This window comes from Lepus europaeus, chromosome 3, assembly GCF_033115175.1.
Source record: "Lepus europaeus isolate LE1 chromosome 3, mLepTim1.pri, whole genome shotgun sequence".
Taxonomy (NCBI): Eukaryota; Metazoa; Chordata; class Mammalia; order Lagomorpha; family Leporidae; genus Lepus; species Lepus europaeus.
The window spans coordinates 57,461,963-57,475,487 of record NC_084829.1 but is presented as its reverse complement, the minus strand read 5'-3'; the positions used below and the strand labels follow the sequence as shown (position 1 = coordinate 57,475,487).

Here is a 13,525-nt window from a genome sequence, read left to right as displayed (position 1 = left end):
TCTCTCTGTGACTCTTTCAAGTAAAAAAAAAAAAATCTTAAAAAAAAAAAACCAGCCTCATTCATGTAACTGCGTAAGTAAAAACTACATTTTGTGTTCTATGTTCATATGCTTTTTTTTTTTTTTTTTGGACAGGCAGAGTGGACAGTGAGAGAGAGAGACAGAGAGAAAGGTCTTCCTTTTGTCATTGGTTCACCCTCCAATGGCCGCCGCGGCCGGTGCACCGCACTGATCTGAAACCAGGAGCCAGGTGCTTCTCCTGGTCTCCCATGGGGTGCAGGGCCAAGGACTTGGGCCATCCTCCACTGCCTTCCTGGGACACAGCAGAGAGCTGGACTGGAAGAGGAGCAACCAGGACAGAATCCGGCGCCCCAACCAGGACTAAAACCCAGTGTGCCGGCGCCGCAGGCGAAGGATTAGCCTATTGAGCTGCGGTGATGGCCTCATATGCTTTTAATAATCTGTATTTCTGTTTAAATATAAGTGATGATGTTTAAAAAATTTAAAAAATGAAAGCAAAAAAAAATTGGATTGTGGTTTTGGTTTAAAGCCCTGTGAATATAGCAAAAAAATTTTAACTGTGTACTTTAAATGGGCAAATTGAATGGCATGTGAATTATGTTTTAATAAATTCATTTAAAAATACATAGTATGTTCAAATGTTTTTCAAAATACCTGCTGATGAAAAATAAAAACAAATAACTATAGGCTGTATGCATCTTAGATTTTCATAAGCTTTGTAAATTTGATGAACATTTTTGTTTATTGAATATTTGTTGAGCATTTTTCTGCTCTACACATATTTTTGCCATAATTAGGCATAATGCATCTTAGTAGATTCCTCCTCATGTTTTATTGCATTAATATTTTTTCAATTTCATTGAAAATATTCTTCCTAGGCTGGCTCCACAGCTCACTTGGCTAATCCTCCGCCTGCAGCGCTGGCACCCTGGGTTCTAGTCCCGGTTGGGGTGCCGGATTCTATCCTGGTTGACCCTCTTCCAGTCCAGCTCTCTGCTGTGTCCCGGGAGTGCAGTGGAGGATGGCCCAAGTGCTTGGGCCCTGCACCTGTATGGGAGACCAGGAGAAGCACCTGGCTCCTGGCTTCGGATTGGCGCAGCGCGCCAGCCATGGCAGCCATTTGTGGGGTGAACCAATGGAATGAAGACCTTTCTCTCTGTCTTTCTCTAAAGGCTTCCATAGCCCTGACAACTCATGACTAGAGCCTAGGGAGATTACTGACGCCATGAACAGGAGTGTCAAATTGTTAAGTCAGCAGCAGGAGTCACTGTGTACTTACATCCCATGTGGGATCTGTCCTTAATGTGTTGTCTAATGTGAAGTGATGCTATAACTAGTACTGAAACAGTATTTTTATACTTTGTGTTTCTGCGTGGGTACAAACTGATGAGATCTTTACTAATTATATACTGAATTGATCTTCTGTATATAAAGAGAATTGGAAATGAAAAAAACAACCTGGTGTTAAATTGGAAATGGCATAGAAATGGCATAGAAAGTTAATTAATTTTAATTAATTAATTAATTTTAAAAAAATGATGTCTGTTACCAGACTTTAAGTTTCTATAATGGAAAATGCTATTAATACAAATGTTTGAGAATTAAAAAGTCTAATGATCTTCTGTTACTAGACATGATAGTTATCTTAATGAGAAAGCCCCAGAGGCCTAAAGGGTTAAATACCTGTAAAATCCTACAGGTGCTTTCAAAAATACTGTGAAGTAAGCAAGTGCCTCTTGTTGGTTGATGAGTTTATAATTTTAAACATGGCGACTTAAAGTCTTCTGTCATCCACAGTTATATATGATTTGCTGCTCATAAAACTAAAGCGTTGTTGGTTCTGTGTTTAGCTGTCCTCCTATAGGTTCCTATGGACTTTTTCCAGCCACTTTTATTGTATTCAGTACTTTGGGATGGCTCTGTAAACAGATGAAGCCAATAATGTATTAACAGTACCAACTGAGAGAAAGTATGGTTAACTGAGGTTTCTAAAAAGAAAAAGCAATTCAAATCAATTGGCAATCTACAAAAAGAGTTAAAGATTTTAAAAGCTATTATTAAAATTGCTATATTGGTCTATTATGCTATATTATATGTGTGTACATATTGTATGTCCACATGGGGAAATTTTATTAAGAGTTTTATTTTAATTGGCTTATAGATAAGATTGTCCATAAATTTAAGCTGCTAAAATCAATCAAAGATACATTTTAATTTGTGTGACCTGAATCTGTGTATCATATGTTTTAGACTTGTTGGTAGAAAGAAACTAAAAACATTTTAGATGGTTGTGCTTAAGTTTACTGGCTAAACAAACTACACCTTGTTAGATTATTTAAGAGGTGTTTTCAAATACATGATTCTTAAAATTTATAGAAGGCATTGGACCTTCTGGTAAATGTTTTCTTAAGTTGTTATCTAATGGTTGAAACAGTTTGCTAAGTATTCATGTGATATTGCTATTGTCAGCAAGCGATCTAGGACTTGCTCCCTCACTTCTCTATTCTAAGCCCAACTTGTTCTTTCATTTCTCTATTCTCTTCAAGGTAGGAAACTAATTCTATTATGAAGGAATCTGTAGGATGCACAATTTAATCTTTAGACCTTATAAAAGAGATGGCTAACATTTTTCTGCAATAGCATAGCCAAAATAAGAACTTAAATAATAATCTCATAGCTAGATTCACTTCGCCATCAGCGAAGTATACAGTAAGTAGAAAAAACCTCCCTTTCAGACCAAAGGGAAAGAAAGTTTTAAAGTGAGAATATAATTTTCCTCATGGGCATTGTCTACCTTAGAAAAACTACTACAGAACATGCCTGTGACTATAGACTTGTAGTTCAGGCCACTGAAGATTAGAGATGGGACACGGGCACTCCCTTGACTTGCATCCTCTGGTCTGCTTTAACACAAGCCAGGAGGAAAAGAAAGCTCGGCATCAGAAGCAATGGGTGGCAGGCCTATTAATGGCTGATCTGTACAGTGATCTGCCCTCAAGGAGACCCAACAGGCCAGTCCACTGCAGTGGCTTTCAATGTGGTAAGCCTGGGCTTCAGCAGAAGTCAGCTTGTGAAGAGCCCTGGCAGCTCTGCCAAGAGTTGGATCACTGGAAATGGACCTGGCCTGGAGTCGAAGGATGCCCAGGTCAGAGCCACAGATCTTATTGGCTCTAAGCTGAAAAGCCCTTCACTCAGCCCAACTTCCAAAGGGACCACTGCAGCTGAGGGGATGGTCAAGTAGGGTCAGCAACATTGCAGGCAGAACTGTCAATTTCTTGTTAGAGATGCCACCTGCCTTTACCTGGCCAGCTCTCCTCCCAGGCCAGCCAAGTAATGAAAGTCAACAGAGTGCCTTCCCCTAGGAGGTTCACACCTCCCTTAGGATATACCCCATGTGAAGAGATAGATAGGTCTGGGCCTCTGAATTTACAAGGCCTAAAGCCCATCAGATTATTATCAAGTCCCTTCTATCAGGTTCTATTTGCCTCTCAATCAGAAAACTTAATTGTAGCTTAGACAGCACCTTTCTTAGCTCCTCTAATAATGACTCTGTCCTTTGTTCTAGGCCCTGTCTAGTGCACTTGGGCCTCATTCCTTTGTAATCATAACCTCTACTCTACCACCAATGGCTCTACTCCCAACCTGTGTGTACTGATGGTCCTCTTCCCCACTTAATGCTGTATAATTGTTCAAACCTGGTAAATGCCACTCTTAGGATCATTGGTTACTATCCTCACTCTGTCTTTTATGACCTTGTCTAAATATGATCAGAGTCGGCAAACTTGGAAGGCTTCCATAGCCTTGGCAACTCATGACGACAGCCTAGGGTGGTTACTGGCACCATAAACTAGAGTGTCAATTTGTTGGGTCAACAACAGGAGCCACTGTGCACTTGCTCCTCATGTGGGATCTCTGTCCTTAATGTGCTGTACATTGTGATTTGATGCTATAACTAGTACTCAAACAGTATGTTTCACTTTGTGTTTCTATGTGGGTGCAAACTGTTGAAATCTTTATACTAAATTGATCTTCTGTATATAAAGAGAATTGAAAATGAATCTTGATGCAAATGGAAGGGGAGAGGGAGCGGGAGAGGGGAGGGTTGCGGGTGGGAGGGAAGTTATGGGGGGGGGGGAAGCCATTGTAATCCATAAGCTGTACACTGGAAATTTATATTCATTAAATAAAAGTTAAAAAAAAATATTATGTAGGATATCTGTCTTTAATGTGCTGTACACTGTTATTTAAAGCTATAACTAGTACTCCAACGGTATTTTTTTCACTTTGTGTTGCTATCTGGGGGCAAACTGTTGAAATCTTTACCTAATATATACTAAAATGATCTTCTGTATATAAAGAGAATTGAAAATTAATCTTGATGTGATTGGAAGGGGAGAGGGAGCGGGAAAGGGAAGGGTTGCGGGTGGGAGGGAAGTTATGGGAGGGGGGAAGCCATTGTAACCCATAAGCTGTACTTTGGAAATTTATATTCAATAAATAAAATTTTAATAAAAAAAGTAAGAAAATATTTACAAACTACATATGTGACAAGATATTAATAGCCAGAGTATATAAGAAACTCAATTAACTCAGTAGTCAATAATCCAAACCAGGCAATTTTAAAAATGGTCAAAAGAGGCAGGTATAGTTCATCAGTTAGGATGCTATTGGGAACATCTGTATTCCGTATCAGAGAGCTTGGGTCCAAGTCCCAACTCTGTTTCCAATTCCTGCTAATGTGCAGGTGATAGCTCAAGTACTTGGGTCCCTTCCTTCTTATTATTCTATTTTTTTTTAAGATTTATTTATTTATTTGAAAAGCAGAGTTGCAGAGAGAGAGAGAGAGACTGAGAGAGAAAGAGGTCTTCCATCCGCTGGTTCACTCTCCAGATGGCTGCAATGGTCGAGGCTGGGCAGATCCAAAGCCAGGAGCCAGGAGCTTCTTCCAGGTCTCCCTCGTGGGTGCAGGGGCCCAAGGACTTGGGCCATCTTCTACTGCTTTCCCAGGCCATAGCAGAGAGCTGGATTGGAAGTGGAACAGCCAGGACTTGAACCAGTGTCCATATGGGATGCCAGCACTGCAGGTGGTGGCTTTACCCACTACACCACAGTGCCAGCCCCTGGTCCCTTCCTTCTACATAGGAGATCTGGATTAAATCCCCAGCTCTTGGTTTTTGATCTGGCTTAGCCCTGGCCATTGCAGCCATTTGGGAAGTGAAACTGCAGGTGGAAGATCTCACTTTGTTTATCTCTGTATCTGGCTTTGCTTTTCAAATAAATAAAAAATTTTAAATATGCTTTCAATATAAAAAGGCATTTTTCAGAAGAAGACAAATAGTTATGGAAAATGTTCAACATCACTATTCATTGGGGAAAGGAAAATCAAAAGTGCAGTGAGGTATCACTTCATTCTAGTTAGAACAACTGTCATCTAAAAGACAAGATAATAAGTGATGGACCAGATGAGGAAGAAAGGGAAACTTTGCACAGTGATAATGGGAATGTAAATTAGCACAGCCATTGTGGAAAACAGCGTGGAGCTCTCTTAAGAAAAAAATCAGAACTACCATGTGACCAGCAGTCCAACTACTGCAAATATATCCAAATGAATGAAATCAATCTGTTGAAGAGACGTCTGCACTCCCATATTTATTGCAGCAGTGTTCACAATAGCCAAGGAATGGAAATAACCTAAGTGTCCATCAACTACTGAATGTATAAAGAAACTGTGGTACATATACAGAATGGAATACTATGTAGCCATAAAAATGACAAAATCCTGCCATTTACACAATGGACAGAAGTGGAGGCCATGATGTGAAGTGAAAAGTGAAATAAGCCAGGCACAGGAAGAGTTACCATGTGATCTTACTGTTATGTGGAATCTACAAAAGTTGATCCCATAGAAGCTGAGATGATGGTGGGTACCAGAGGTTGGTGTGGGTATTTGGGAGGGAGAGATGGTGAAAGGTTGTTTAATGAGTGCAAACTTAAATAGGAAAAAGAAGACATGAAATATTTTTTTCTATGGACTGAGCTGTGTCTTCCTGCCTAAATTCATATGTTGAATTTTTAAACCTCAATGAGACTATGCTTGGAGACAGGGACTTTAGAATTCTGGTTAGGAAGGAGACTTGAGGCCATAAAGGTAGAGCCTAATGAGATAAGATTAGTGGTCTTATAAGATCTCTTTATCTCTGCCATGTGTAAACACAGTGAGGAGTCCATCTGCCAGCCAGGAAGAGGCCCTCACCACAAACTGAACCCTTTGAATGGTGATCTTGGATTTCCTAGGCCACAGGGCTGTGAGAAATGATTTTTTGTTGTTGTTTAAGCAACCCCCTATATGGTATTTGTTATGGCAGCCTGAGTTTATTAACACACTTCTATTGCAAAATAAGTGTCAGTTTTCTGCTGAGAATTTAAGTGCATACAGTCCTACAGAAAATGATATAACTAATACTTCTATCTTCTTTTTATTTAAAAAGCAGTGACACTCATCACAAAGTTGAAAAACACACATAGAGAACATATGAAATAAAAGTGTAAAAGTATTTTTACAAGCCCTTAATGTACATGATAATTAGGATTTAACAGTTAAAACTTTGGCCCAGTAGCATAGTGGGTAAAGCTGCTGCCTGTGAAGCCAGCGTCACATATGGGCAGTGGTTTGAATTCTGGCTATTCCACTTCCAATCCAGCTCCATACTTATGGTATGGGAACAGCAGTGGAAGATGGCTCAAATGCTTAGGCCCCTACCACCCATGTAGGGGATCTAGAAGAAGCTCCTGGCTTCAGCCTGGCCCAGATCCAGCCATTGCAGTCATCTGGAGAGTGAACCAGGGGATGGAAGATTTTCTCTCTGTATCTCTCCCTCTCTCTTTGTAACTCTGACTTGTAAATAAGTAAGTAAATCTTTTAAAAAATGTTTTGGATTATTTATCTATATATAAATAAATAAATTTTGGAAAGTATATCTATATATATGAAATATTCTGCCTTTCAAACAAATCAAATAATTTTTTTTAAAAAAAGAATAATGTTAGTTGCAAGGGACCAGGGGAGAGGAAGAATAAGATGTTACTGTTTAGTAGGTATAAAGTTTCAGTTTTGCAAGGTGAACGGTGTCTTAGAGAGGGATGGTAGTGATGGTTCCACAATAATATCAATGTATTTGATATCAATGAACTGTACAACTATGTATGGTGAAGATAATAATTTTACCACAACAAAAAAAATGGAGAAAAATAGTTTATAAAAAGCAATTTTTGTATTCTCCTATTTGTATTAAATCTTTCTTGGGGCCAGTGCTGTGGCATAGTGGGTGGAGCCACCACCTGTAGTGCTGGCATCCCATACAGGCGCCAGTTTGAGTCTGGCTGCTCCGCATTTGATCCAGCTCTCTGCTGTGGCCTGGGAGGGCAGTGGAGGATGGTCCAAGTGCTTGGGCCTCTGCTCCCGTGTGGGAGACCCTGAGGGAGTTCCTGGCTCCTGGCTTCGGATAGGTGCAGCTCCGGCCAATTGCGGGGTGAGCCATTGGATGGAGGGCCTCTCTTTCTCTGCCTCTCCTCTTTCTGTGTAACTCTGACTTTCAAATAAATAAATAAATCTTTTTAAAAAAATCTTTCTTCTACTGTGGATTTGATAACAAAGCAAGTTCTCAGAGTTGTTTTTTTTTTTCTCCCCACACATACAATTTACTAAAGACCAACCAGAAATAGACACGTCAGACTTCTTTTAGGATGCCTGCTTCTCGGTAGATTTCAGGTCAATCTTCTGTTGTAACATCCACAAACAGGTGATTCAAAGTGTATATAATACCTGCCAGCTAGTAAATTCAGAAGGAAGATTATAAACACAGCTTTATATTAGACACTACTGATTCCTAATAGCTAGTAAAAACAAAACAAAACAAAACAAAAAAACCCTCTCCATATTGCTATCTGCTCCCTACTTACTTACTAAAAGAAAGCATTTCATAGAGATGAGATTTGTGAAAGTTGTCAGGATCAAAATGGAGTCACTTTTCTCAAGCTCCAATGAGAAAGAAACTGAGAGTTATAAAATTATGTTCAGCCTGGTAACAAAAACTGCCAGAACTACAACTTTGCACAAAAACCATGACAGGCTTACGTAAAATATACTCCTGCAAGGACATCTACCAGTGTCTGTTTAACCTTGGACTGATGCCACTCTTGTTATTGATCCTTAGCCAAGTTATTGTTTCAAAATATCTTATGTAATCTTCCTTAGTTCACCTTTTTAAAATTTCCCCTTGCCTCAACCTCCTTGAATATAATCAATTTACTATCACGTGTGTATTCCCATTTCAATGTCAGTTTATTTCCAAATAAACTTAATTTTTAGAGAATCTCTTTTTGAGATTAGGATGAAACATAACCACAGCCATGACAATATCTAAGATATATGATTGGATGAATAATATAAGCCAGTGGCTTTCAATGTCTTGGTTTTTTACTGCAACTCTGCAGCTCACAACAAAAAATACATTTGATCCAGGAAACTGAAACAAAATTTCGTGAAACATATTTACTCTTACAATTAGGATGCCCACTGTGTTTCTATTCACCTTCTCTATTTTATTTGAGTTTTAAAGTGCTAGTCATAGCACATTAAATTGATTTTACAATCCAATGATGGGAAATAACCTAGAGTTCTAAAAACAATGTCCTGGGGTTCAGTGTTGTGTGTAATGGCTTAAGCATCTGCCTGCAGTGCCGGCATCCCATATGGACACTGGTTCATGTCTCAGCTGCTTCACTTCCAATCCAGCTCCCTGCTAATGTGCCTGGGAAAGCAGTGGAAGATGGCCCATGTGCTGGTGCCCCTGCATTCACGTGGGAGACCCAGATGAGGTTGCTGTCTCCTGGCTTTGGCCTGGTCTAGCCCTGGCCATTGCAGCCATTTAGGGGAGTGAACCAGCAGATAGAAGTACTTGTACTTGTGCTATCTCTCTCTCTCTGCAACTCTGACTTTCAAATAAATGAAATTTATTTAAAAAAACCCACAAATGTCATCAGTGACATAAATGATAAAAACATAATACTAACAAGTAAGACATAGAAAAATGAGAGCTTTAAAACCAATGAAAGTAAATGACATTCATAAAAATATAGCTCTTCATTTATGTTTACCTTTAACAAATCAATAACACAATTAATGCAGAAATTCAAAAGACACCTCTGAAATTCTAAGAAACAGAAGTCATTAAACTTAAGGGAACTAAATGAATATCAAAATATTATTCAAGTATATCAGCTACTCTTGTATTAAAATATAAATTTTCTATATGAATTTAATAAAAATTGTGAGAACCAAGTATAGCACTACTACAATGAAATCTAAATATCTTTTCATATGTTTCAAAAATTCTGGATTGCTCTTCTGTATATATCAATTTTGGGTTATATAGACATGAAAGATTCCTTGCAGTACTCTGATCAGAATATGAACTGAAAACTCCCTCTAAACAAGTCTCAAAGTGCCAGGAAAATAATGCCAACATAATTCTTTTATTTATTTATTTATTTTTTATTTTATTTTATTTTTTTTGACAGGCAGAGTGGACAGAGAGAGAGAGACAGAGAGAAAGGTCTTCCTTTGCTGTTGGTTCACCCTCCAATGGCCGCCGTGGCTGGCGCGCTGTGGCCGGCACACCGCGCTGATCCGAAGGCAGGAGCCAGGTGCTTCTCCTGGTCTCCCATGCGGGTGCAGGGCCCAAGCACTTGGGCCATCCTCCACTGCACTCCCTGGCCACAGCAGAGAGCTGGCCTGGAAGAGGGGCAACCGGGACAGAACCGGCGCCCCAACCAGGACTAGAACCCGGTGTGCTGGTGCCGCAAGGTGGAGGATTAGCCTATTGAGCCGCAGCGCCGGCCAACATAATTCTAAATATCTAGTTGCTGGCTTAATGATCTCTGTGAAATGTATGCTTGGGTTCTGTCCAGTCTTGAAGCAAGATGGGATTTGAGGAATGAGAGGGCCACATTATTTAGACAAACACACACACACATACATACACACACACACACCACTAGAGGAAGAAAAAAGATTGGAATGGACCTAAATTATTGTGTGATTTCTTTTATTTTTTAATTTTTTTTAGGTCTTTTTTTAAAATTTTTTTATTTTTTTTACAGGCAGAGTGGATAGTGAGAGAGAGAGACAGAGAGAAAGGTCTTCCTTTTTGCCGTTGGTTCACCCTCCAATGGCCGCTGCGGCCGGTGCATCTCGCTGATCCGAAGCCAGGAGCCAGGTGCTTCTCCTGGTCTCCCATGCGGGTGCAGGGCCCAAGGACTTGGGCCATCCTCCACTGCCTTCCCAGGCCATAGCAGAGAGCTGGCCTGGAAGAGGGCAACCGAGATAGAATCCAGCGCCCCAACCGGGACTAGAACCTGGTGTGCCAGCGCCGCAAGGCGGAGGATTAGCCTGTTAAGCCACGGCGCCGGTCCTGTGTGATTTCTTTTTAAAAAATTTTTATTTGAGAGGTGGAAAGATAGACATACAGACAGATAGATATATAGAGAGACCTCCCTTCTGCTGGTTCACTGCCCAAAAACCCACAATGGCTTAGAAGGCACAGAGGCTGAAGCAGGGAATGCAAAATTTAATCCTGGGGTAAGAATACAACTACTTGAGCCATCAGTGTTGTCTGTCAAGGTGCACATTAGCAGGAAGCTGGAATCAGGAGCCCAGCCAGGAACTGAATCCAGGCACTCAGATGTGGGATGCAGGCATCTTAACCCCTAGGCCAAACGCCCACCTGACTGGGTGTTTTCTGAGCACTCCAACACTCTGATGGCACTCCACTGAGCAGAACAAAAGCAGGCTTTTTCATCAAAGTGTTCTTAACCTCCTGGAGCAAATTACTGGGTTTTACTAATATCCATTAGCAAGCATTTCAACTTTCTTTTGTTGCTTCCACCATTTTCAAATTACATCAAACACATTTTCAATTTCTAAGTTGTTCCAGCAATATCCTGATTTGAAGGATGGTCAATACATCCTGGGGTGATTCAACAGTGCTGCCAAACTATGACAGCATTACTTAAGAGTGGCTTGGAGAGTATACGTGAGCCTAAGAAACATTAACTATATTTGAAAGGCTATAGATCTGAATCATTTGATGCTCTCAGTGATGGGGAAGGAAATAAAAACATTCTTCTCTGGCCAGAATTCATGCATGTAAACGTTATCTTGAAAAGGAATTAATTTATCTCCCTTTTTGACATGCTCACTTATTTCCCAGTTACATTCTATTCACTTAATAAAAATACACAGCTAGCATTCACTGCTTAATATAAATGAGTCACTGTTATAAGCATATAATCTGTACTAATTCAGATACGCTCTGCATAGATATAAATATTATTCCCATTTTACAAATGAGGAAACAGGTCCATAGCGAATCCCAGCAAAAGCTCCCAGTTGGTAACTTATACACTAGGTTTTTGCTTTCTTTGTCTAAGTCCTTCTTTTACAGGGTCTCTCTTGCTTGAATTTAATCCCTGCTAAATATGTTCCCATTTCCCCAGCAAGCTCATCAAATGTTTCTTAGTACTAAAGCTCAGGCTGGCGCCACAGCTCAATAGGCTAATCCTCCGCCTGCGGTGCCAGCACCCCGGGTTCTAGTCCTGGTCGGGGCACCGGGTTCTGTCCTAGATGCTTCTCTTCCAGGCCAGCTCTCTGCTGTGACCAGGGAGTGCAGTGGAGGAGGGCCCAAGTGCTTGGGCCCTGCACCCGCAGGGGGGACCAGGATAAGCACCTGGTTCCTGCCTTCAGATCAGCGCGGTGTGCCAGCTGCAGCGGCCATTGGGGGGTGAACCAATGGCAAAGGAAGATCTTTCTGTCTCTCACTGTCCACTCTTCCTGTCAAAAAAATTAAAAAAAAAAAAACAAAACTAAAGCTCAAACACCAGTGCTGGAGATTTCTTTCTCTCTCTCTCTCTCTCTTTCTTTCCTTTTTCTTTCTCTCTCCTTTCTTTCTCTCTCCCTTTCTTTCTTTTTTCTTTCTTTTCTTTTTTCTTCTTCCCTTCCCCTCCCCTCCCCTCCCATTCCCTTCCCCTCCCCTCCTCTCTCCTCCCCTTCTCTTCTCCCTTCTCCTCTCCTCTCCTCTCCTCTCCTCTTTTCTTTCCCTCTCCAGATCTCTTCTTCAGCCTTCCCTATTTTGCTTAGTCTGCAGATTCAGCTGGTCAGGCTCCCTTGCTTGCTGTCTTTCCAGTTAAGTTCAGAAGCCAAGAGAGGGTCCAGGCAGGCAATCACAAGGAGGGAGGCCAATGAGTTGGGAGAATGTATCCTCCTGGCTCCCTTCCTGTGGGTCACTTCAGATTTTATAGTAGCCCTGTCTGTCAACCCCCTTCCTTTCAGGTTGCAATAATCACTGCCTTCCCTACCCCTTCAGTCCCGGGCTAGTAACAGCCTCACTCTGATTAGCCTCACTCTGATTAGGTACAGCACTACCTCTCATGGTTTCCCTATACCATGTTTTTTTTTTTTTAAATATTAATTTATTTATTTGAAAGGCAGAGTTACAGAGAGGGAGGGGGGGTAGGGGGGGTTTTCTTTGATTGGTTCACTTCTTAAATGGCCACAACAGCCAGGGCTATGCCAAGAGCTTCATCCTGGTCTCCCACATAGGTGCAGGGGCCCAAACACTTGGGTCATGTTCCACTGCTTTCCCAGGTGCATTAGCAGGAAGCTGGATTGGAAGTGGAGCAGACGGGACTCAAACTGACACCCACATAAGATGCCACCCATAGCTTCTAAAATAATCTTTGAAAAAACCATCTCAAAGCATCCTAATTTTAATGGGTCATCTGTTTCTTGCCAGAACCCTGACTGATATAACACAGCAGGATCCTCATACTTCCTGACTGGCTGGGTGTCTATTAACTGCCAGTCAGACAATTCCTTCTGCTGCCAATACTCCTATTATGTTGTTTCCCCCTGGACAGCTGATTCTGAAAATGTGCCTTGACCTATGCTGTTAGTTTACTGGGATATTACTGTTGGATTGAATAGAGTTGGTATTTCTGATTTCCATGGTCTGACAATGATCTATTCCACCACTGATCAAGTTCTGTTTCCAATGACAAAGCTGTAGTACAAAGGAAAGGATAAAACCCTATTTTTTTGTTCTTCTATCCATGCATAAGTGCTCAGATCTCTATTACTGGATCAATACTCTGCTGTTGCTAGCACTGGCTCCACACACATTCACTTCCTCATTGCCAACAGAGGTTCTCTGTTGCTCCTGACCTGGCAGAGAACCAAGTTCCAAATGACCCAGTCCTTGTTTTAACTGTAATTAGACAGTGCGACAGGCTTACTTTCATCTTGATGTGTTAAATAGGACTTCTGTAGAAGAGAGATAATGGCACAGAAAGCAGAGACTGGGAACAGAAGAAGACAATCTCCACCAGCTCCTCAGTGTCACCTCTCCCATCAATTGTCAATGAAAACCATGCAGCTGAGGTTGCATCT

The 13,525-nt window shown here is 41.0% G+C and overlaps 1 protein-coding gene across 4 annotated transcripts in view; it reads right to left on the bottom strand.

Moving 5' to 3' along the window:
• Positions 1-13,525, bottom strand: part of BEND6 (BEN domain containing 6) — a 58,424-nt gene that overhangs the window by 29,802 nt on the left and 15,097 nt on the right. The window contains exon 1 of one of the 4 annotated variants that reach the window (XM_062186306.1): positions 7,735-7,791. The exons of the other annotated variants lie outside the window; for them this stretch is intronic. The gene's annotated coding sequence lies outside the window, so the exon portion shown is untranslated. Of the gene's footprint in view, positions 1-7,734; positions 7,792-13,525 lie in introns of those variants that run through there. 4 annotated transcript variants of the gene reach the window in all.